The sequence below is a fragment of the Geotrypetes seraphini genome, chromosome 11 (genome assembly GCF_902459505.1).
Source record: "Geotrypetes seraphini chromosome 11, aGeoSer1.1, whole genome shotgun sequence".
NCBI classification, from domain to species: domain Eukaryota; kingdom Metazoa; phylum Chordata; class Amphibia; order Gymnophiona; family Dermophiidae; genus Geotrypetes; species Geotrypetes seraphini.
This window is the reverse complement of record NC_047094.1, coordinates 75,913,566-75,937,890: the sequence shown is the minus strand read 5'-3', so window position 1 is coordinate 75,937,890 and position 24,325 is coordinate 75,913,566. Positions and strand designations below refer to the sequence as shown.

At 44.4% G+C, this 24,325-nt stretch overlaps 1 protein-coding gene across 1 annotated transcript in view; it reads left to right on the top strand.

Moving 5' to 3' along the window:
- Window positions 1-23,683: 23,683 nt before the first annotated feature.
- Window positions 23,684-24,325, top strand: part of LOC117345516 (chemokine-like receptor 1) — a 32,196-nt gene continuing 31,554 nt past the window's right edge. The window contains exon 1 of the mRNA XM_033914280.1: window positions 23,684-23,768. The gene's annotated coding sequence lies outside the window, so the exon portion shown is untranslated. The remainder of the gene's footprint in view (window positions 23,769-24,325) is intronic.

Here is a 24,325-nt window from a genome sequence, read left to right as displayed (position 1 = left end):
CCCTCAATTTAAGCACCAAGAACTCCCAACAGCCTGCAATGACCCTAACAGGACACTCCCCCAATCCCCAGGTAAATTCCTACCAGGTAGGTGAAGCATAGCAAGAAGAGAATATGGGGCATAATAAACCACTTCCAAGGAAAGTGGAGTGTATATTGATTCAAATGTCTTAACAAGCAAGCCCAATTATATAAACCTAGATCGAGAAGCCCCAAACCACCCTAGAACCGCGATCCAACCAGATACAAGTAACGGAGTCTAGGTTTCTTACTCTTCCAACAAAATCAAGAAAACAATTGATTTAAGGTCCATAGGTCCCTGCGCAGAAGTTTCAAAGGCAACGTCTGTAATAAATAAAGCCACTGCGGAAATACCACCAAACGGATCAAGGTAATACACCCTATTAACGAGAGCAGTAAGGCCTGCCACCAATCCAATTGCTCAGTCGTTTGTTGCAACACTTTAGAAATATTAAAGGAATATATCTGTGCAGTCGTAGCCATAAGTTGGATACCAAGATAGCGGATAGAACACTCCGCCCAGCACAACAGAAAGTTAGAGCCCCAGAGAGATTTTATAGCTATGGTGGATGGCAGAAAGATTTAACCTAAACCTTACAAAATCTCCGTATTCCTTAATATTTTCCAAAAGAACATCCCAAATCTCCAGGGGTTCGTAAGATGAACTAAAATGTCATCTGCAAAGGCTGAAATCAGTCATATACAACCTTAGATAAAGATATTATTTAACCCAGCGGTGCAAACTGTGAGAAAGTTTCATTCACAGAATTGTATGCACTAAAGTCTTCATCGGTTTCAATGTTTTACATATTTTCTATAAATTTTTATATTTAAATACTTCATTTCATAAATAAGTTTTGAAAAGTACTCATCTCTTTTAGAGAAGCATAGCAGGGGTTCTTCACCAACATATGCTATGTTTCGCCCAGAGGACTTTATCAAGGTATTTTCCCCTTTATTATGCCGGTTCCATGAATACTGCTGAAAATGAGTACTTTTCAAAACTTATTTATGAAATGAAGTATTTAAATATAAAAATTTATAGAAAATATATAAAACATTGAGATCACAAACTGAAATTGAACCCAGATAAAACGAAATTCATCCTCCTAGAAAACAACAAAATACCAACCATAACCAACATTGAAATCAACGCAATCAACTACCCCATACAAACCACCCTAAAACTGCTAGGAATAACTATCGACAGATGCTGCACCATGCAACCGCAAATCAATAAAATAATACAAAAGTCATTCTTAGTCATGAGAAACTTAAGACAAGTTCGGAAATTCTTTGAGAAAACTCAATTTAAAATTATAGTGCATGGAGGTAAGCCTCGAAGACGTACTCAAGCAGATAGATAGACTAAAAACTGACAAATCTCTGGGCCCAGACGGAATCCACCCGAGAATACTAAAAGAGCTTTGAGACTGTAACCCCACTGTGGCCCGAGCAGGACTCCACAGCGCTCCAAGAGGTTACCTGGATGAATTACACCAGCGTGTGACCCGAAATGGAGTCACCCTGCAGGACTGGACTCAATCCGAAATTCACAAATCAGAGTCTCACAAATGAGGTTTGTAAGAAAATAGTTCAGCTTTACTGTTCCAAACACAAAGATAAGCAGTTCATAAATAAAAAGGCAAATGTCAGTAGTCAAAACAACAGCAAAGCCAAAATACAAAAACGGCAGAAAAATAAAGCAGCACAAAATAAAGTCAAAATGACAGCTGAGGTTTCAGCTCTCCTCAGAGCCAGCACAAGCCTGCTCCCAAACAGGTTGTTCAATTTATCACAATATAGTTCAGTGCACTGGTTCCAGCAATTCACAGTGCTTAAATTCAAATAAAGCCTCTGGCAGATTTAGTCCACTGCCAGGAAAGGAGAGTGTCTTAGGTTTTGCAAATTAAAGCCTCAGGAATGGCTTTCAAAACTCCCACCCAGGGTGACAACAAAACCTCTCCCCAAAATGACACTCTTAGCTTTACAGAAAACAAAATAGTCCAAAACAGGCAAATAGTCACTTGAAAACCAAAACTCACTGTTTGCAGCTGCCAGTCAGGCCCACCTGCATAGGCTCAGGAAAATTGGTATCCCCTTCAGGAAAACTCTCTTGGCATTCCATGGGCAGTTCAGCATCCAACAAAGACAACTCCTCAGCTGGTCCAGACTCCTCCACTTCCATCGGTGTAGGGTTAGTGCACCTGCTTAGCCCAGGGAGTACCTCAGGGAGACAAGGCCTAAACCTTTTCCCTAACCAGCCTACTTGTCTGTTCTCCACTGCTGGGGAATGTAAAGAACTTCAAAGGGACCTGAACAAACTGAATGAATGGGCAATTAAATGGCAGATGAGCTTCGGTGTAGAGAAATGTAAAGTCATGCACATAGGGAGAGGAAACCCGATGTACAATTACACGATGGGGGATGATATTGGGGGAAGGCAACCTAGAAAAGGACTTGGGGGTTATAGTGGATAAAACCATGAAACCGGCGGTAAAATGTGCAGCGGCCTCTAAAAAGGCGAACAAAATGTTGGCCATTATCAAAAAAGGTATCGCTACCAGAACCAAGGAAGTTATCCTCCCGTTGTATGGGGCGATGGTGCGACCGCATCTGGAGTACTGCGTTCAAATACTGGTCGCCGTACCTTAGGAAGGATATGGCGATACTTGAGTGGGTCCAGAGAAGAGCAACAAAAATGATAGAGGGCATGGAAAACCTTTCGTATGCTGAGAGACTGGAGAAGCTGGGGCTCTTTTCCCTGGAAAAGCGGAAACTTAGAGGGGATATGATAGAAACTTACAAGATCATGAAGGGTAGAGAGAAGGTAGAGAGGGACAGATTCTTCAGACTGGTGGGGACAACAAAGACTAGAGGGCACTCGGAAAAATTGAAGGGAGATAGATTCATAACAAATGCTAGGAAGTTCTTCTTCACTCAGAGGGTGGTGGATACCTGGAATGCGCTTCCAGAGGAGGTGATAGAGCAGAGTACGATTTTGGGCTTCAAAATGGGCTTTGACAAGTTCCTGAAAGAAAAGGTGTTTGAAGGGTTTAATTAGAGGGTTACTATACAATGCAAAATGGTTTAGAGTAATAGATTGCTTACAGGTCATTGACCTGGGGGGCCGCCGCGGGAGCGGACTGCTGGGCGTGATGGACCTATGGTCTGACTCGGCAGAGGCGATGCTTATGTTCTTATGTTAATTCCAGCTCATAGTTCAGTCCTTAATACTAGGCCTACTTGACTACTGTAATATCCTCTACCTCCCATGCCCTACAGCCATAACAAAACAACTACAAACTATCCAAAACACAGCACTAAGACTCATCTACTCATTAAAGAAACATGATCACATTACAGAAGCATATCTCCAATCGCAATGGCTTCTGATCCCAGCAAGAATACAATTTAAATTCTACTGCCTACTATTTAAGACATTATACGGAGACAGTCCAAACTACCTGAATAACCGCCTCATCCAAAACACCGCAACCAGACATAGGAAAACTCACACCCCATTCTCATACCCCCCAATTAAGGAGGTCAAACGGAAAAAACTATATGATGGCCTCCTGGCCACTCAAGCAGCCAAACTAGATAACCAAATCACCTATCTACTGACGGCATTCCTCGACTACAAGACTTTTAGAAAAGAAATAAAGACCATACTCTTCAAGAAAACTCTGAAAAAAGAAATAATACCACAAGTCTCAAACTTCACCTCTCACTAAAGCCAACTACCCCAAACAAATAACCTTACTCATTTCTCACTCTTTTTGAAAATGACCAATTTTTTTTTTTTTTTGTAAGTTCTTGTTGTAATACATCTTGGATAATTCTTTTGTAATCCACCTTGAACTGCAAGGTAATGGCGGAATAGAAATCCCTAATGTAATGTAATGTAATTGAGACCGATGAAGACTTTAGTGCATACAATTCTGTGAATGAAACTTTCTCACAGTTTGCACCGCTGAGGTCCTAAACGGGATAAATAATATCTTTATCTAAGGTTGTATATGACTGATTTTGGAATTTAACCTTGGAAAAACAACGTTCTATTGCCTTATATATCTGCAAAGGCTGCCAGCATAAAGCCACTATCACCAATTTGAATTCCCTTTATATCTGGGTTTGCATGTATATCATGGAACAAGGGATCCAAAGACAGAGTGAAAAAACAATGGAGACAACAGGCATCCCTGCCTAATGCACCTAAAGATCTCGAATAAAGATGACCTATGATCATTAACAAAAAGAAGCGCTTGTGGGGAAGTTAAAAGCTTCATTTCAAAATTGAGCAAAGAGATGTAATGGTAAGATTCCAGCTTAGTAGGATTTTTCCCCGGCTTGGGAAGAACTATACTCTGCTTCCACATTAATCATGATATTGAAAAGATTAGTAAGAGGTGACACTATATCCGGCTTAAAAAGTTTATAAAATTCTGCCCTATACCCATCCAACCCCGGCACCTTCATATTTGAGTTCTGCCCAATGGCCAACTCCACCTTCCCTTCCTGGATAGGTACATTCAACAAATCCCTTTGCATATTTTTCAGGCCAGGCAAATCCAAACCATCCAAATATAGTTCACCCAGTAGCTCATGATCTGAAGGGGTTGGATAAAACCAAGCATAAAACTCCCGAGACGAAATTGATGGCTAAGGTGCTGGCAAATCGATTGGCCAGAGTGCTGCCTTCCTTGGTATCAGAACAGCAGGTGGGTTTTGTGCATGATCAGCTGGCATCTAAGAACCTTCGCCGTATTTTGCTGGCCCTGGAGAAATCCGGGGTGGATGGTAGCCCCGCCTTACTTGTGAGCTTTGGCTTTTTTCTAACATATAACATTTCTTCTCCTGTTTACATCCCCTCTATTCATATGCTCTTATAAATCTTTGTCCTCTCTCTTCTTATATTTTTAAGCTTTGCAAACCATGTCGAGCTCCACTTCCGTGGAGATGATGCGGTATATAAACTTAAGGCTTAGTTTAGTTTAGTTTAGTTTAGCTTTGACGCCAAAAAGGCTTTTGACCGGGTGCGGTGGGAGTTCCTCTTTGCTACGTTGCGGGTGTATGGCTTTGGCCCTTTTTTTCTTAATGCTATTTTGGCATTATATAGTGATCCTGTGGCGCGGATTTCGGTGAACGGTGGCTTTTCGAATCCCTTTCCCATCCGTAGGGGTACTCGTCAGGGCTGTCCCCTGTCGCCCCTGCTGTTTGCGCTTCATTTGGATCCCTTGATCAGGGAGCTGCAATCTAACGTTGACATCAGTGGCCTTCAGTTGGGTGCCTCTCATTTTAAGATTGCGGCCTTTGCCGATGATCTTTTGGTCTTTTTGACTGACCCGCACCGATCTTTGTCTACTCTCTCTTGGAGAGTGTTCGGGAGTATGGGGATTTTTCAGGGTTCACCTTGAATTTGAAGAAATCGGAGGCTTTGGCCTCTACTGCGCGTATTCGGCGATCTTGGAGGGAGACCTTTCCGTTGCAGTTGGCTGATTCCTCCTTTCGCTATTTGGGCATCCAATTGTCTATGGATGTTCAGGAGCTTTACCGGTTGAATGTCACTCGCTTGCTCTCCACTACTGGTTCTGTCTTGGCAGCTTGGCGTGATCTGCCTCTTTCCTTGATGGGGAAAGTGCACCTTTTTCGGATGGTTTTGTTCCCTAAATGGCTTTATGTCTTACAGACTTTACCTTTGTGTCTCTTGCGTAAAGATATCCGGGCCCTCTACTCTTTGTTGTTGAAGTTCCTATGGGGGGGTTGGAAACCTAAGTTGCGGTGGCAGTTGCTGGTGGGTTCCTGGGGCCGGGAGGTTTTGGGGTGCCGGATATTGCTCTTTATAATCAGGCGTGCCTTTTGCGCCATGTCAGGGATTAGGTCTTAGGTACTGACCTTTATACCGACATCTCCATGGAGCGTGATTATTTTTATCCTTCTCACCTCCTTTCCCTGCTTCATGCTCGGTTGGCGGTGCTGCCAATTTCCTGTCGCCGTAGTATTTTGTTTCGCCCACTTTGGGAGGTGTGGCGGCGGCTGCTGCCTCTTTGGCGGCAGGATCCTCATGTTAGTGTTTTGCTGCCTCTGACTGGTAACCTCTCCTTTCCCCCGGGGCTGTTTCCCTCTGTCTTTGGGCGCTGGCGAGCTCGAGGTTTTGAGTTTCTTTTTCACATGCTACGGGATGACGGAAAGCTCCTCTCCTGCGAAGAGTTGCTGCATTGTGGTCTGCCTTCTTCGGGTCTTCTCTTTGCTCATTGTCAATTGCGGCATTATATGCAGTCCCTTCCTCAGAGTTCTCTTTCTTTAGATTTTGGGATTAGTTTTCGGGCCTTTTTGGAGGGAGGGGACCCTGAATCTCAGGTCTCGGTCTCCTTATATCATAAACAGCTTGGGGCTCTTGGACCCCCGCGGGATTTTTCCTTTGTGCTGACGACTTGGCAGAGGGATTTGGGGCGGGAGCTTGGGGTGGATTTTTTGCTGCGGGCTCTTCGCTGTATCCCCGCTTTGGTACATAGTGCGTAGCTTCGAGAGTGCCACTTCAGGACCTTGTTGAGAGCGTATGCCTCCCAGAGTCGGGCCTACCATATGGGCTGTGTTGATACCCAATACTGTCTCACCTGTCACACAGAGGTGAACTCTTACTTTCTTGGCCTTTGGGGTTGTGAGAGTATTCAGAGCTTTTGGGGGGCCTTGGCTTCCTTTCTTCAGAGTCTTCTACAGGTTTCTGTTCCTGTCTCTGTATATCACATGTTGTTCGCTCATTTTTCTCTGTTTTCTGTGTATACCTCTACTGAGAAATTTGTTTTTGAGCAAATGTTATATTCTGGGGAAAAGGTGCATTCTGAATTTCTGGTTGGCTGATACTCCTCCCTCCTTCTGGTACTGGAGGAATAAATTGCATGACCTTCTAGGCTGGGAGGCCAACCTGGCTTCTTCCTCTCGTCGACGGAGCAGAGACTTTGTTCATATCTGGTCACCCTATTTGGACAGTTTGTCTCCTCGGGTTCGTAGTCGTATCTTGAACAGACTGCAGTTGTATTCCATTCCGCCTGTCTGATCTGGGGGGAGGGGGCTGGGGGGGTTGTTTTTTTGGGGGGGGTTGGGGGTTAGGGGCTCTTTGTAACCTGAGAGGACATCAGAGTCCAGTCCTCTTGGGGGGGGGGAGCCTTGTTTTCTTTTTTGTTTGTTTTTACTTGAATTCTTGTCTGCTGTTTGAATTTGTTGCCGTATGGTTTGTTTCTTAATAAAAAAACAGATTTCAACTAAACTCCCGAAAAAGATTGCAGATTTTAGCATCATCAGTGACCAGCTGGGAGCCCATAGTCTGCATAACTAAGATTTTCTTCTTTCCCTCCCACTGGGAGATGAGACAGGACAATTTACCGCACTGATTTCCACAGGTATGAAGACGATACTTATAAAAATGAAGTGCATGTTGGGTTCTCCGAAGAAGACACTCATTTAAAGCCACCTGAGTAGCTAATAGGGTGTTCTTGTTTATTAAAGTAGGATTGTTCCCATACCTTTGACGCTCCAGCCCAAACTACTTCGATAAGAGTAAAATTTCCCTGTCCTGCAGTTTATATACTTGGCTAGTGTAGCTGCTTTTGCAGTTTCCCAGTACAGAATCGGATCTTCCTCATGTCTTTGATTATGGTATTTACAATTTTTTTTAGACCGTAACATTAATGGATGCTAGAATAAATGTGTAGACTTAGGCATTTCTTTCTTTCTTTCTTTCTGTCTGATTGTCTTTCTTTCTGTCTCTCCCCCTGTCTGTCTTCCCTTCTCCCTTACTTTTACCTACCCCCTGTCCAGCAGCACCCCTTCCCTGCTCCCTCCTGTCCAGCAGCACTCCTTCTACTTACCTTTTACACCCCCCTGTCCAGCAGTACTCCTTCCCTGCTCGCTGGCCTACAGTGTACACATGCGTGGCAGCGGTGCCATTTCCCAGCTTGGTATGTTTTATGAAGCAGCTCTGGCAGGTTTGGTAGCGATAGGGAAAGCGTTAAAAACCACCATAGGCTCAGCTGGAGGAAACCACCGCACTCGTCAGACACGCAAATCGCCACAGGCTAGCAATAGGGGAAGCGTCACACACCGCCACAGGCTCAGCTGGAGGAAACCGCTGCACGCATTGGACTCGCAAACCACCATATGCATCACAAACCGCCAAAGGCTCCTACTGTGCATGCGGTGACATAGAGCCATGGATCACGAATCAGGGATCACAGCCACACGGAGTTTCAACTGCGCATGCATGCTAAGGGTTTTATTATAGCGGATAGTCCTGTCAACATTTTACTAAATAAGTAGAAAAGTGTGGGTCCTTCACCAACCAAAGTGGATACTTCCATGCCAGTCTCCCCAGGAACCCATCCGGCAGTCTCTACTCCAAGCAAACTCACATATGGTCAGGGATCGCATAGGGCCCAATCTCTGCCTGGTCAATATTAGCAAAGAGACCATGAGAAATCAGTCAATGCAAGACTGTATCACATGCACTCTAGACAAGTAAGTAAAATCTCTCTCACCTGGATGGAGCATCTTCCATACATCAATAAGATCAAAAAGGAAGGTAAGCCTTTAGCTTCAAAGGGCTCGTTCGATTGAGGAAGTACCAATCTATCCAAATGAGATGCCACATTAAAATCCCCCCAACAAACAAGAGGAGGCCCCTTGAGAGAGAAGTATTGTTTGCAATTTATTGTAAAATAATAATAATAATAATTTATTTTTATATACCGCCAAACCAGAGAGCTCTAGGCGGTTCACAACAGTTAAGTTTCAAGTTTATTAAAATTTTGAAATAAACGCAATATCAAATATTTTCAATGCGTATAACAATAAAAAAATTTTGGGGGGAGGACAACATAAAACAATTTAAACAGGCAAACATACAATCAATGTACACAATTAATAAGTGATACATAAGGAAAAAGGATTGAACTACAATTATTAAAGAAAGTAAGAGAACATTTAAGGAAAAACAACATCAGGAGGGTAATTAAAAATGTTTTACAAATAAAACAAGGTCTAAAAATGAAAGGGAGAAGTTGTGAACTATATATAGATCTGGTTAGATATAAATATTTGAACCTGAGATTGTTGATAAAAGAGTTATCCTGTTTATGACTCGAATGCATCTTTGTATAGGTGACTTTTTAATGTGCTTTTAAATTTTTCTAAAGAAGTTTCACCACGCAAATAAATTGGTAACTTGTTCCATAGCTGGGGTGCTATGATTGAAAAAGTTGTAGCTCTTCTGGTGCCTATTATTTTCAGAGACGCATGGTCAGCAAATGCTGATCTATTGATCTTAAAGATCTGGCTGGGGAATATGGTATCAAATAACGATGTAAAAATATTGGTATGTTGGTTTGTTGAATTTTGAAGGTTAATAGTGCAATTTTATAGATTATTCTATGTAAAATTGGTAGCCAGTATGCTTTTTGTGTGTGCATAGTAGAGACTTGGCTCTCTACTGGAGAAGAGGCTTATCTTTCTTTCACGTGTCCCTCAGGATTTTCTTACATTTATAATCATAGAATAGAAAAAAAAGGGAGGTGGATTAGCTGTCATTTTTAAACATTCATTATTATTTAAAGTAGACCAATCTCCAACAGGAGCACTCATCGAATTCCAACATTTTAAAATTAATACTTCCCCACCAACTGACTTTTTGCTTTTATATATTCCTCCACCAATGAGTCGTGACACCTTTGATTCATTACAAGCACTATTATTTGATTTTAATTCATTATCAAATAATGTCATACTGCTTGGTGATTTTAACATGCACTTAGACGACATATGTAATCCTTTTACAGAAGAATTTTTAGAATTAATCTCAAATCTAAATCTTACCACTTTAATCAAAGAACCAACTCATTCTGCTGGTCACACATTAGATATGATTCTTACTTCTGCATCTCTTAAAGAAGCTTTTTCAAATCTTAAAATTACCTCTGTTCCATGGTCAGACCACTCTCTGATTACCCTGAGTTTTCTTTCTAAATCTATTAGGAACAACTATCGCTCAAAAACAATCACCTATCGAGATTACAATAAAATTGAACTTTCCTCAATTATCGCTTCATTTGACCTAAAAATAGAAGATTTTTACCTTTTACCAATAAATGAACAAATCAAAGCTTGGTCCATTGCAACAGAAAAACTAATAGGAAATTTAGCTCCATTATTCACAAAAACTATTAGTCAAAAGAAAATAAGAAACCCTTGATTTACAGAAGAACTCACTCTAATTAAAAAACAACTTAGGGCTTTAGAACGGAAATGGAGACGAACTAAATCAAGAGAGAATTTAAATAAATATAAAGAACAACTGCTATATTATGAAACTAAAATAAACTTAGCAAAAACAACATATTATTCTAAAAAAATTGAAAGTGCTAAAAACTCTTCTGCCCTCTTTGCTATTTTAAAAAATCTTACAGCCCCCAAAATAATTGAAAACCCTGAACTAGAAGACCAACAGCACAAAATCTAGCAAATTATTTTGTAGACAAAGTTAATAAATCGTTTGAGATTCGACAGATTAAGTGCATACAATATAAAAAGAAATACATACAATATAGGAAGAATACAACAATGTTAACATAAAGTAAAAAGTTAAAAGAATAAGATACATTAAAAACCCAGCCTGTTAAATAATTGAGTTTTTATCTGTTTTCTGAAATCGAGATAAGAAGAAGCTTCTAACACAGTTTTTGGCCAGCCATAAATTCAGTTTGGCCGCCTGAAAAGAAAAGGTTCTCTCAAGGAACCTTTTATAATGACATAATTGTATTGAGGGATATGTAAACAAGTATCCTCCTGGAGGATGTTGTGACAGAGATTACTGTTCTGGGATGCAAGCGCAAGTTGGATGCACACCTTCTTGCAAATCATATTGAGGGCTACGGTATATCTGGGTCTCCATTCGGGAGTACCTAAAGGGGCCACCGTGTGTGCGGATCGCTGGACTGGATGGACCTCGGTCTGATCCGGTGAGGGCTTTTCTTATGTTCTTATGTTCTTATGTATATTCTTCGAGAACCCTTGTTAGTATAACTCAAAGTAAAATGAAGAGTAAAATAACCCGGTAACATGCCAAATACTGTTTTGTAGCAAATGCATGAAAACTTAAAACTCTGGATGGAAAACAAAACTCTGGAGTAAAAGGAATGGTCATAAGTGTTGGAGGCATAAACACTATCACTTTTTTGAAAAAAACCTTATATCAAAAACAAGAACCTATTTACCAACTGAGACACACAGTTTCACCATGCATATTGCTCCCTTACAGGTCTAATCAATTCAAACCCCAAAATGGTGAAATTTGGAGGCTTCATGGGCTTCATGGGCCAAAAAAACTACCAACACCTCTTTTTGCAAGGTTTGTTGCAAACATTCTAATCACATCAAAAATCAAAATATAGCAAAAACAGTTCCCAGCAGCAAAATTGTCCTTCCAGAAATACACAGCAGCAAATATCCAGCAAATGTCACTTAGCTCTTATTGATGTTAACCGTGCTCCATTATTGATTCAAACGGTTGAGTCCCGCAGTGTTTATTTCAGCCGCGTTCTCCACTTGCTCAAGTCCAAATGTGAAGATCTCTAATTTTCGGTCGATGGGAAGCAAGTGTTTGTCGAGAATTGCCTCGAGCATCGCAGTGATCTCATGAGTGATCGCAGTGATCTCTTGAGTGATCTCAATGATCCAAGTAGAGGCAATGGAGGACTCCACAGGGCTAGGAGGCGCCACCATTTTTTAAAATCTGGCTCATGTGTCTGGTCTCTCTCTCTCTCTCTCTCCATACCACTTTGTGAACATTATTGCAAATTGCCTCCTCCTAGGCCGCTAACATATGAAGCAGCTATCACCAACACTATATAGCTATTGGAGGTAGAGATTGAAAATCACTAAAAAAGTGAGATTGTTCAGGTTGGGCTGCAGGAAAGCTATGCTTCAGCGTCTTCTCCTGAGCATAGCGTCACATGATCTCAATCCAGAGTCATTTTAAAAAAGCATGCATAACGTTTATACCTGTAAATAGCAGTATTTAATTATATAAACACCCTGTTCCCCAAATTGTATATATGGTATACAAAATTGTGCATGCACATGCCCAGTCTGCATGTACAATTCAATTGAATAATGAACTAATTAGTGCCATTAATTGGGCAATAACAATCATTGGTGCTAATTGGCAATAAATCACAATTTACGCTTGCATCTTGTTAAGCATATTCTATAAAGATGTGCATGTAAATTCTAGTGCGTGAATCTGAAAAGGGGGCATGGCTGTGGGAGGTGTATGGATGGGTCTTGGGCGTTCCAACAATTTGCATGTACTGTTAGAAAAAAATCTGCCTGATCTGTGCCAAATTTAGGCGCACGGATTTACACCAAGTTTCAGTTGGTGTAAATCCTTGTGCCTAAAAGGTGTGGATCCCAGCACTAAGCCCTATTCTATAAATGGCACCCAAATCTGAGTTCCGTTTATAGAACAGCCCTTATTACGCATTTTATCAGCACCAATTTTTTGGCGCCATATATAGAATTTGGTGCTATGCACTTGTGTGCAAATAGATCTCATGCATATTCATTGGGGAAATCCTGAAAGCCCGAATGGGTTGCGGCCCACGAGAATCAAGGTTGCTCACCCCTGTCCTAAATATCTATTAGCCCAATATATGTATCCCTTCTGTTCTGTTGGTTTTCTGTTAACAAAACGCATGGTAAGGGGGTTGGGGAAGCAGACTATCCTGAGCGCTGACTTCGTGGGGGAGTGCTGCTGCCTCTCCTCCTCTCCATCCCCAGGTACTTCTTTAAATGTTCGCTTGCACGAGCAGCATCTTCTGCTTGCTGCTCGTGCCTGACTTGTTACAGGATCAGGATGTGATGTCAGAAGGGAGCTGAGTCCAGCACGAGCAGCAGATGGAAAATGCTGCTTATACTGATGAACATTTCAAAAGGTACACAGGGGATGGGGGTGCGCAAGCAGTGAGGAAGAGTATGGAGGCGCATGGCGTGGCGATGCTGGGTACCACTGCTAACCTCCCTCACTACACCATGGATACAAATATCCACACTGCAGGCAATCTTTCTTTTAGTGTTATTAACTGTTATCTCAAGGAAACACTGTGTGCTGAGCCAATCTGTTGATCAGTTCCTAGCCTGAGTTTGCAAGATATATTATAGAATGACAACACTTAAGCACCCAGAACTTTGAGAAGCTGAGACTGGAGAAGTTGGAAAGAGCAGTGAGTGTTATTTTCTTGTATCTAACTTTCAGCATCTAATTAAAATTATGGAGGCAATTCTACAAATGGCTGCCCTTTTGTAGGCACATTGATGCCATGCCAGGAACACCTGTTCATCAACAGCATTTGAACATCCAGATTTTGTTAGAGAATACTAGCATAACCTGGCACCAGTGCACCTTTCATGTTGCCCCTGAGCATGCCAAAATGTGGCAAGGGTGCGAAAAATTTATGGTATTCTATAAGTTGCACTTTTAACGGGGAGATATACCTATGTCCTGTCCATGCGTAAGCTGCACTTGCATTTGTGTTAATGAGCACCTATGTACACCCTTACAGAATACCACTTAAGTTGCTTACATGCAGAAGTTCTACATTATAATAATAATAATAAATAATAATAATAATAACAGTTTATATACCTCAGGACTGTGAAGTTCTATGTGGTTTACAATGATTAAAGAGGTTACAGGTTGAGTGGAATAAACAAAGTTCAAAATTAGTGATTAACAGTACTAGAGATCATATGTTGAGGACTAAGGTTGTATAGGTCAGTTACCTAAGTATTTCAGGAACAGATGTGTTTTTAGGCGCTTCCTGAATTCCCTATAAGTAGTAGGCATGAGCAGTTGAGCAAAGGAGTCCTAACCTCAGCCTTTTAGTTATAGAATTGTCCCTTATGCGTGCGTGTGTGTGAGGGAGGATTTTAAAAGCCACTTATCTGAGTAAAAAGCACTGCCTGAAAACTGCCCATCCTTAGCCCAGCTACAAGTACCCATTCCACAGTACGTGCACTTTTTACGGGGTTATGGGGAGGATATTCATGAGTATGTGTTTTAGATGGCATTAGGAAGCAGCACCTGTACATTGCGTTTTCAAATGCATACCTGTTGTTCCCAGTCAAATTTAGTCTTCAGGCTGGTTGTATTTGTAGACAATTTTCAAAGGGAGAGTCTACATGGACTTTATGGCTACAGATTGGGTCAAGCTTGCGCCGCTTTACTATACGTATAATTATACCTGTTTATTCATCTGTTGGCTAAAAATTTGAACTTTCTCATTGCTTTTACACCATCGAGACATAGGAAAAGGTAGGGGAAATTGAGAGCCATGTTCAAGCTTCAGAGCCGGTCTAACACTTTGGGGTCTCAACCGGAGTGAGGTACATAACACTCTGAGGGCCACCGAAAGATTTTAAGCTTACATATACAGTACTACTTATTTTGTAAACCACCTTGACCTACATGTATAAACTGGGTATTAAACATTAAAAATTAATACTAATATTGATTCTACAACTTTTCAAGGATATATTTTGTTTATTTGGGTATTAAACAGGGCATCCTAGATCGACTGCAGCTAATACAGCGGCCAAACTTATCTTTGGAAAGAGAAAGTATGATCATGTGTCCCTGTTGTTGAGATAGCTTCATTGGCTCCCAGTTTGTTATAGAATACAGTTTAAGTGTGCATGTGTCGTTTTTAATTTCTTTTATGGAATATTTGATCCTTCAATCCCTCTATGCTGGAATGCTATTAGATCCTGCCATTCAAGGATTGCAACAATTTATAAATTATCATTTCCATCTTCTAGAGGACTTAAATGTTCCGGGAAACTTAGCAAAACTTTGTCATTTAAATTGGTGGAAATTTGGAATAAACTGGCAGATTCTTTAAGACTGTTAGGTCAGTTACAGCAATTTCAGAAAGATCTAAAAACTTGGTTGTTTACGCAATAGTTATTCAGACCAGTTCCTCCAACTATTTAAATATCTATCTAATCCTAACTAATAGTATTCTTTCCATTCGCTCTACTAGATGTTATCTTATTTTTTAATTGTAAACTGAATCAAGTTCCTTCGGGAAAGGGTTCGGTATATAAATTGAAGACTAGATTAGATTAGATATTTTAAAAACTCACTTTATTTTGGATTGTCAACAGTATCAAATTCCATAAATGAGACACCTGAGTAATGCACTCAAGAGATTGTTGTAGTTATTATATCAAGTGGATAAGATGTGATAAGATGTGAAATTAACACATTACAGCATTTGAAGAACATTTCAGCAAACTGAGGGCCACCATTGAGGACTTCAGGGACTGCATGCACTCTGGGATCACATGTCGGAGACTACTACTGAAGATCATCGCAAAGCCCCTTTGTTAAAGCCTGATTTTTGTAGGATACTGTCAGGTGGAGAGAGAGAGAGACCAATAATAGATATAATTGTCCCTTGTTAGCCTACCATATAAATTTTGCACAGAGGGAAGCAAAAAATTAAAAATAAACTATTACATCAAATCCAGTATTCTGTTTTCTTTTTTTTTAAATTCTTTATTCATTTTCAAGCTTACAATAAGTGTGATAAAATGTCCAAACAAATTAACAATATCAATATCGCTTAATCATCAATGGTAACAGTGATAAATACTTAACTCCCACCCTTACCTCCCTTACCTATCAAATAATCAATATTTATACAATACATAACTATAAAATTCCCCCCTTCCCTCACAATTGAACTTGTAAATTTAAGGGAAAAGAAATTTTCATCTATTCAGTACAACACTTTGTTAATGGCTCCCAAACATCTTGAAATTTCTTAAAACTACCCTGCTGTATTGCCAGAAATCTCTCCATTTTATATATATGACATAAGGAATTCCACCAAAAATTATAATTTAATCTACTCCAGCTTTTCCAATTATACGTAATTTGTTGAATGGCAACACCAGTCATTATGAGTAATAATTTGTTATTGTTTGTAGAAATCTGACTTTTTGCTCTCATTGCCATACCAAATAGCACAGTATCATATGATAATGCCACTGGGTTATCTAATAAACAATTAATTTGGTCCCAAATTGATTTCCAGAAATTCACAATAAATGGACAATAGAATAATAAATGATCTAAAGTCCCTGACTGGAAAAACCTTAATAATCATTATAGTATGGAGTTTCTATGTTTTCAGGCAGACTTCTTGGGTCACCAGGCCGCCCAATGGTATAAATTATTAAATTGACTTATTAAAAAGAAATTAAACACTGGTCTTAGAGACATTTAGAGCATTGAGCTTAAGCATCAAATACTGTATCTCAATGGCCACAAATTTGGTCTTAGAGAATGAGATGTACAGTGTCAGCATCTATGAGACAAACTTGGTTTTTTTCTGTTACATAGAGCGTTATGGACCCCTGTTCGGTTACAAAAATTGGATAGCTCTAAGTCTATTAGATGTTGGCACTGTCATCTCGAAGCAGGGACTTTAGATCAGTATTCTGATTTCTTAAAGAACAATGGAATAAGTAAGCCCGAGAGCTTGTCTCGACGGGCGACCCTAACGCGGGGCTGGGTGGCCCGCTGAGTCGCCCGTCGGGCTAGATAGGATAGAGGGAGTCAGGATAGGAGAGGGAATGAGAAAGCTGGGGGAGGGGGGGGGCGGACCGTGGTCGAGAGATCTCTTCTTCCCCTCGCTTCGGGTTGTCGCGGCCGAAGGGGATTGTGGGTGGGAGGGGTTAAAAAGGAAACGTGCTCGGAGGACCTAAACGGTTCGGTCCTCCGAGACAGCTTTGCTCACCACGTGCGGGTCCATTCCGGGGTGCGCGGCCTACTGGTTAGGATCGTGTCTGGATTGCTGCGTGCTTCTTGCTCCCAGTCGGTGCATCGGTCCTGGCTCCTCGATGGCACGCACGCCTCCTGCATCGGCCGCGGACACAGCGGAGCTGTCCCTTTTGGCGGGCGACTCCTTAGACGAAGGAGACACAGCTCCGGTAAGTGCGGCTGCGGGTGCGGGTCGGGCGTTGCCTCCCAGGCGCTCGCGTTCGGCCGCCCGAACAGCGATTGCGTTGGAGGTAGTGGGGGAGTTGCCGGTAGTTCGGGAGTGCGCAGGTTTGACCCACAGGGGTAGGGGCCGCCTGCCTGGGTCGTGCTCACGTGGCAGGGCCTCGGCTGGGAGGGCGGTGGTAGTTTCCTTGCCTGTTGCTGCTTCGGAGCCCAGGGTTGTGTCTCGGGAGGCTGGGGTGGTGCCGGACGCGCGGGCAGAGGACCGGCAAGTTTTGGGGGTTTCTTCTTTAGCAGGGTGCGTGAGCGGAGCGAGCGGGTTTCCGGGGGCTCCCATTCTCCCTTCTACTTCTGGTGCGGTTAGTGGCCTGCAGGGGGGCACGGCGGGAGGTTGGTCCCCATGGGGCATGTGGGGTTCTCCTTGGGCGATGGGTCCATGGGCTTCGGTCCCCCCTTCTTTTCCGGCTGTGGGCCCTTCGTCTCCTTGGGGTCCGGGTTTTGTTGGGGGCTTAGGGGGGGGGTGAGATCCGTGGTGAGGCTACGGGTCCTGCGGGGCTAACTCACCCTCCTGCTGTTCAGGTTGCTGGCCCCTGTCCGGATTTCTCCCCACAGACGGTCACCGCTGGACGTGTTGCCATGGCCGGCACATCTACTGCGGGACCAGTTCGTGAAGGACACGCTGGAGCCGTGCGGATGAGCGTCGAGGAACCTGCCCGGACTGCTCAACGTCCTGCTATGGCGGTTGCTGCGGAGGGCGCCGCTTCTGAAGCTGTTGAAGGTGGATGTGGACGAGGAGATGACCGGATTATGGGTAACATGGCCCTAGGGGCTGGGGTTAATAGCCGGGGTAAGAGGGGGAGGAAGAAGGGTAAGGGTAAGAAGCGCCGTAGGGACAGGGATTCTTCTTCGTCCTCTTCCTCTTCTTTAACATCCTCTTCCTCTTCTTCGTCCTCTTCCTCTTCGGGGTCCAAGCGGCGGGTAGCGAGTGAGGGTCTAGTGCAGGAGGGTGCTGATAGGGGGGCTCCCGCCTTGGTTGCATTGTCGGAACTGTGGGAGAAGGTCCCGCGGTCCCTGCGACGTAAAATTAGGAGGCGGGGCTGTGTTGATGTCTTCGCGCTTATGGAAGGTCGAGTTCGCAGTAGGAAGAAGAAGGGTAAAAAGGAGGGTGGGAAACCCAAGGTGGGTGTGATTTCGCGCAATATTGTCAACTGGACGCGCGCGTTTTTACGGTTAGCCAGTGTCTGGGGGAGGGAGAGACCTCAGGATTATGGCCTTTTATTGGCATACGCGGACTCCGTCTTGGATGCGTATCAGCGCTTCGGGGGTTGGGCGTGGCTGAATTACGACGAAGCGTTCCGTGACAAGATGGAGGAAAATCGGCATATGTCCTGGGGTACGCAGGACATTAATCTCTGGCTCACCCATATGGCGAAGCCGGGAGGTTCGGGTCCTGGAACTTTGGGTAAGCAGGTTCCGCCGGCGGAAGGTGGGGGGCGTTCCTTTCGTCCGCCCGGGGGTGCGGGTGCCGGGGGAGGTCCAGGCCTCTGCTGGCAGTTTAATAAATCAACCTGCTCCTTTACTGACTGCCGTTTTTGACACGCTTGTTCCCTGTGCGGTCAGGGTCACTCGGCAATCAAGTGCCCCAAGAAGGGAGCAGGCTTGCCTCCTCCCCCGATTAAGTGAGTCGGGGTCCCGTGGGTTGCCCACTCCGGTTGTGGTGGGTGCCATGCGTCCGTGGCTGGCTCAGTATCGGGATGCGAGGGCGGCGGACGTTCTATTGGGGGGGTTTAGTGTGGGATTTAGGATACCGTATAGGCTGCCTTTAGCTAATGTTCAGACCTCTAATGCTTCCTCTGTGTCGCATCTTCGGGTGGAGGTCCGCCGAAAGTTGTCGGAAGAAATCGAGCTGGGGCGGGTGGCGGGGCCCTTTCGCGATCGCCCGTTTCCGGTGATGGTAGTGTCCCCTCTGGCTCTCATTCCTAAAAAAGAGCCGGGTAAATATCGCTTGATTCACAACTTGTCTAGGCCGGCTAGACGTTCGGTAAATGACGGCATTCCGCGTGATCTATGTTTGGTCCGCTATGCGTCCTTTGACAGTGCCCTCGGTCTCATTCGTCGGGTTGGCCCTTTAGCTTTGTTGGCTAAGGTGGACATTGAATCGGCGTTTCGGTTGTTGCCGGTTCACCCGTCTTCGTATCCTTTGTTGGGTTTTAAGTTTGAGGGAGCCTTTTATTTTGATCGATGCCTGCCGATGGGGTGCTCTGTTTCCTGCGCCTTTTTTGAATTATTTAGTTCCTTTTTGCACTGGGTCACGGTTCGGCGGGCGGGAAGGGACTCGGTTGTTCACTACTTGGACGATTTCCTTTTTGTAGGGGGAGCGACCTCTGGCGATTGTTTCCTTTTGAAGTCCACTTTTGAGAACATGGCTGCAGAATTTGGAGTTCCGTTGTCGGCCGATAAGTCCGAGGGTCCTTCCACATGCCTCACGTTCCTGGGGATTGAGATCGACACCGTTGCGATGGTTACTCGGCTTCCTCAGAGTAAGGTGCGGCAATTGTTGGACTTGATATCGTTGGTTCGGGGTGCTCGTAAGCCGACTTTGCGAGTGGTGCAGTCCCTGTTGGGGTCTCTTAATTTCGCCTGTCGGGTTTTGCCCATGGGTCGCCCCTTTTCCCGTCGTTTGGCGTCGTCGACAGCTGGGGTTCGAGACCGCAGACACTTTGTGCGGATTTCGGCTGGGATTAGGGCTGATTTGCGGATGTGGTCCCTTTTTCTAGAGCGTTTCAACGGATCGCTTCCCATTCAACTGCCTGAGATTACTAATGTGGATCTCGAACTGCAATCCGACGCGGCGGGTGGTGTTGGTTTTGGTCTTTACTTCCAGGGCGAATGGTGCACGGCGGCTTGGCCGGAGGCTTGGAGGCAGGCGGGACTTACCCGTAATGTCACTCTGATAGAGCTTTTTCCGTTACTGGTGGCTTGTGAGTTATGGCCGGGCAGGCTGCAAAACAGGCGAGTTGTGTTTTGGTGTGACAATATGGGGGTGGTCGATGTGGTCAACAGGCAAACTGCAAAATGCTTGCGGGTGACTGCGTTGATGCGCGAGCTCGTCGTGCGCTGTTTGAGGCTTAACCTGTTCATTCGGGCGCGTCACGTTCCTGGAGTGCAAAACAGACTAGCTGACGCTCTTTCTCGTTTTCGCTTTTTGCAGTTTTGTCAGCTGGCGTCGGAAGCGCAGCCGGAGGGATTGCAGATGCCGGAGCATTTGTGGAGCCTGGTGGGGAGCGGATCTGGTACCTCTTGCAATGCTCCATAGCGCCGTCTACATGGGTCCGGTACAACAGGGGTTTTGTAACAGTATCCGGCTTTCTTCAGTCTCGGGGATGGACCCCTGGACCTGTGTCTGAGATGCTGCTGGCTGACTTCTTGGCCTCGTCGCAGCTTCGGGGCTGCTCCCGAAGCACGGCGGCGGGTCATCTTGCGGGCTTCACGTTCTTTTTCAGGGCCCTCGGGTGGTCTTGCCCTTCGTCCGGGTTCTTGCCGCGTCGGATGTTGGCGGCTTGGGGTAGGATGGCTCCGCGAGTACCTGACTCTCGTTTGCCTATTACCCATGCTTTGTTGGTTCATCTCGTCAATGTGCTGCCTCGGGTGACGAGATCGGGTTTTGAGGCGTGCTTGTTTCAGGCTGCTTTCTCCTTATCATTTTTCGGGGCGCTGCGGATGGGTGAGCTACTTGTCCACCCGTCGGATGTACGGGGTCTGCGTGGCTTGCTGCGCAGTCAGGTGTGTATCTCCGGTCCCATGCTGCGAGTCTTCATTGCTCGATCTAAGGCGGATCAGCTGGGCAGGAGGCGTACGTTGATCCTGCATCAGGTGGAGGGTTGTGCGTCATGCCCCGTCCGATCGCTGGATGCCTATATGGCGATCCGTCCTTCCTCGGCCTTGGCGTTGTTGGTGCATGAAGATGGCGCTCTTCTCTCACGGTATCAGTTCCTGGCGGTGTTGCGGCTAGCTTTGGGCGTGTGTGGTGAGGACCCGGCTAGTTACGGCACTCACTCATTTCGCATTGGGGCGGCTACCAGTGCGTTCGCGGCAGGGGTACCGGACGCGGCCATTCGACGGCTGGGTAGGTGGTCGTCGGATGCATATCGTGGCTATATTCGCCCGTCGAGTTCGACTCGTGTTGATTCGCGGTTGGGGAGATTGGAATAGCGGGTTACAGGTGGGGCATGTGTTCGGGGCTGTGGTATGTTTCGGGTTGTAGGGTGAGGGGGTGGGGTCCCTGCATGGCTCCCTTTTACTAACTTTCGGATACGGGTGGTCCGTGTCTTACTGCGGGGTTTTCCTTGCAGGTGCTGTGCAGCGGGTCCTGTCTGTTTGGATTATCGGGCATTCCTTCGTCCACTGGGCTGGGGAGCGTGCTGTGGTCCGGCCCGGCGGTCGACACCTGGGCCTCGGGCATCGTGGTGTGTTTGTCTCCTGGTGGGGGCAGCGGGGCATGCGCTGGCACCAGTTGCTCCCTCTGCTGAACGATCTTCGGCGGCGTCCTCGTCGTCCAGATCTATTGCTTCTTCACCTGGGGGGCAATGATGTTGATGCCCTTAGTGGCAAACACCTTATCGATATGGTAATTGGGGATTTGGGAGTGGTACTGGGTTGGTTCCCCGGGGCGCGATTGGTCTGGTCCGATATCATTCCTCGACCCAGCCGATTGGCGTCTCGGAGGTGGACCAGGAGGCTCGTTAAGGTTAATAGGCAGGTCGGTCGATGGGTAGAGTCTCGGGGAGGTATTCAGGTTAGGCATGACTGGGTGGATGTGTCTTGCGCGGGGTTGTTTTATAGGGATCAGGTACATCTGTCCGATATAGGTTGGGATTTGCTCTTAGATGACTTCGCCTCATGTTGTGAGCGTCTGTTGGTCTCCTAGCCGCAGCTCTGTTCCTTGTGGGGTGGGGCCTGTAACTGGTTATAGGCCTGTGGCGGTATCCCGAGCTACTGGCGACTGGGGCTCATCAAGGGATGAGCGGTGGGCCGGCTGGGAGCCGTGCCTGGTGGGTCGCTTGACTCTTGATAATGGGGCATGTGTGGGACATGCCACCCCTCAGACCCTAGCTTAGATGGCGGGGTCGGGGGCCAATTACTTCTGACGGTAGCTCGGGATCAGGTAACAATGGTGATACCATTGTTATGGGGTATTTGTTAATGTTTTAATTGTGGCTGTTAACTTATGTATATTTAATTGTGTTAAGTGTTTTAAGAATATGTTATTATTCAATAAACAGGGCAGCGGCCAGGTGTTTATCAACTAAGGTGTATTTGTCTTCTTGGGATTGGGAAGGGGTATGCTGGGGGGCGGGGTCAAGTGTAACAGGAAGCGGGTCACTCCAGGTACTGCTGTTATTGCTTGTAATCATTAAGAAATCTGTAAGAGATGTAACTCTAGTTTACTTCTTTACAGCTGGAATTGTGCAAGAATGTTGCAAGAGGTGAGTGTACGGTCAAATTACTTCCTCTGCACTTTTTTGGGTTTTGTTCCCCTTTTCTTTTCTTTATTTTAGATCTTCCTCTTCCTCCAGTTTTTATGTAATGTATTTTTGAAGACTGTGTTCTGAAGACTCATGCTCATCTCAGGGTTTTTAAATATTGGTTCTATATTTGGTTTAAGCAGATTTTTAATACCATGTCCTTCCTTCCTATTTTGCTGGATCTTTAAGCATTTTGGAAGAGTGTAGCGCAGAGGTTAAAACTATAGCCTCAGCACCCTGAAGTTGTGGGTTCAAACCCACGCTGCTCCTTGTGACCCTGGACAAGTAACTTAATTCCCCCATTGCCCCAGGTACATTAGATAGATTGTAAACTCACCAGGACAGACAGGGAAAAATGCTTGAGTACCTGAATACATTCATGTAAACCGTTCTGAGCTCCTCTGGGAGAATGGTATATAAAATTGAATAAATAAATATTCAGAAAGCTCCAGGACCCTTTATTTATAGTGATTATCAGATATGCTGTAGATGGTACCATTCATCATAACTACTGAATTTATTTTATATCTAATAACACTAGCTACTTTTTTTTTTCTTTAAGCTTTTGTAGTTGCAGCTGGTTGGATTGTCTTTCAGAAAAAAACATTTTCTCATAGGAGTATAATTTTATTCTTCCCTATGAGTTGTGGGGTTTTTTTTTTGTGTGTGTGTATATATTGTCACGTGGTGGACCCTATGACTAAGAAGGGTAGTAGGAAAATAAATGTGCCAAGTGCTAGGCAAAGGAAAATGCAGATCCAAAATGAAAATACACTACTGACACCTCAGCCCAGAACTAGAACCAGTTAGGGAAGGTTTAGTAAAAAGCAGCATAATACCCATTTATTTTCACCTAATTTATGGAATGGGGAACAAGAGGCAGGTGGAACCAACAGTGCTGGGAATATTGTTCATAGGGGGAATGTATATGGGGTAACTCACAACATTCATGGGGGACCCAGTTTAGATCAACACCAGGAACATTCTAGGCACCAATTTAGCCAGAAACAAGCCACACCTGCAGCTTGTTATCAGGAGGCTTATAAGGGCCAGCAGCAGTGCTCACAAGACAAGCAACCACTGAATCAACCCAAGCTGGAAAGGAAATCTTATGAAGAAGCCAGACCAGTTCCTAGGACCAGCTTGCCTCAGCCAAACATACAGGTCAGATCTACTCATAATTATTTTGAAATGCTAAATGATGAGCTTTATGAAACTTCTGAGAATAAAGAGAATTTATTGTGTTCAATATGTTTATTGGTATTTAGTAGTACAATGAAGTACAACAATAAACAGAATAAACAGTGAGAACATCAACCGTAGATAAGCAAGGAAAAATAAAGCCAACGTCCAGAGCATAACAAAAGTAAATCCCAGATCAATTAGCCAAGTTACATATGATCAAGAAAGAATGATAAATAAAGGATTGCAATATACCTGTATATGTCATATAGATGAGATAGAACTGTAACAAGTAGCACATATGATACACTTGATGGTAAGGAACATTAGAATTATGAAAATCAATGTAGTGTCAAGGGATGAAATCATTGGGGCCTACACAGCAATATTCTATTGAAAGGTCACTTGGACACACAAAGTCAGAGGTGTGAAGAAAGTACAAGTTTTATTCACAGCATGCATGCTGGACCCCTGAGCTCCAAGCTGGCTCAGAAGTGCCGAAACCAGGAAGTTACAGAGATATTTATTCATTTTTCTGG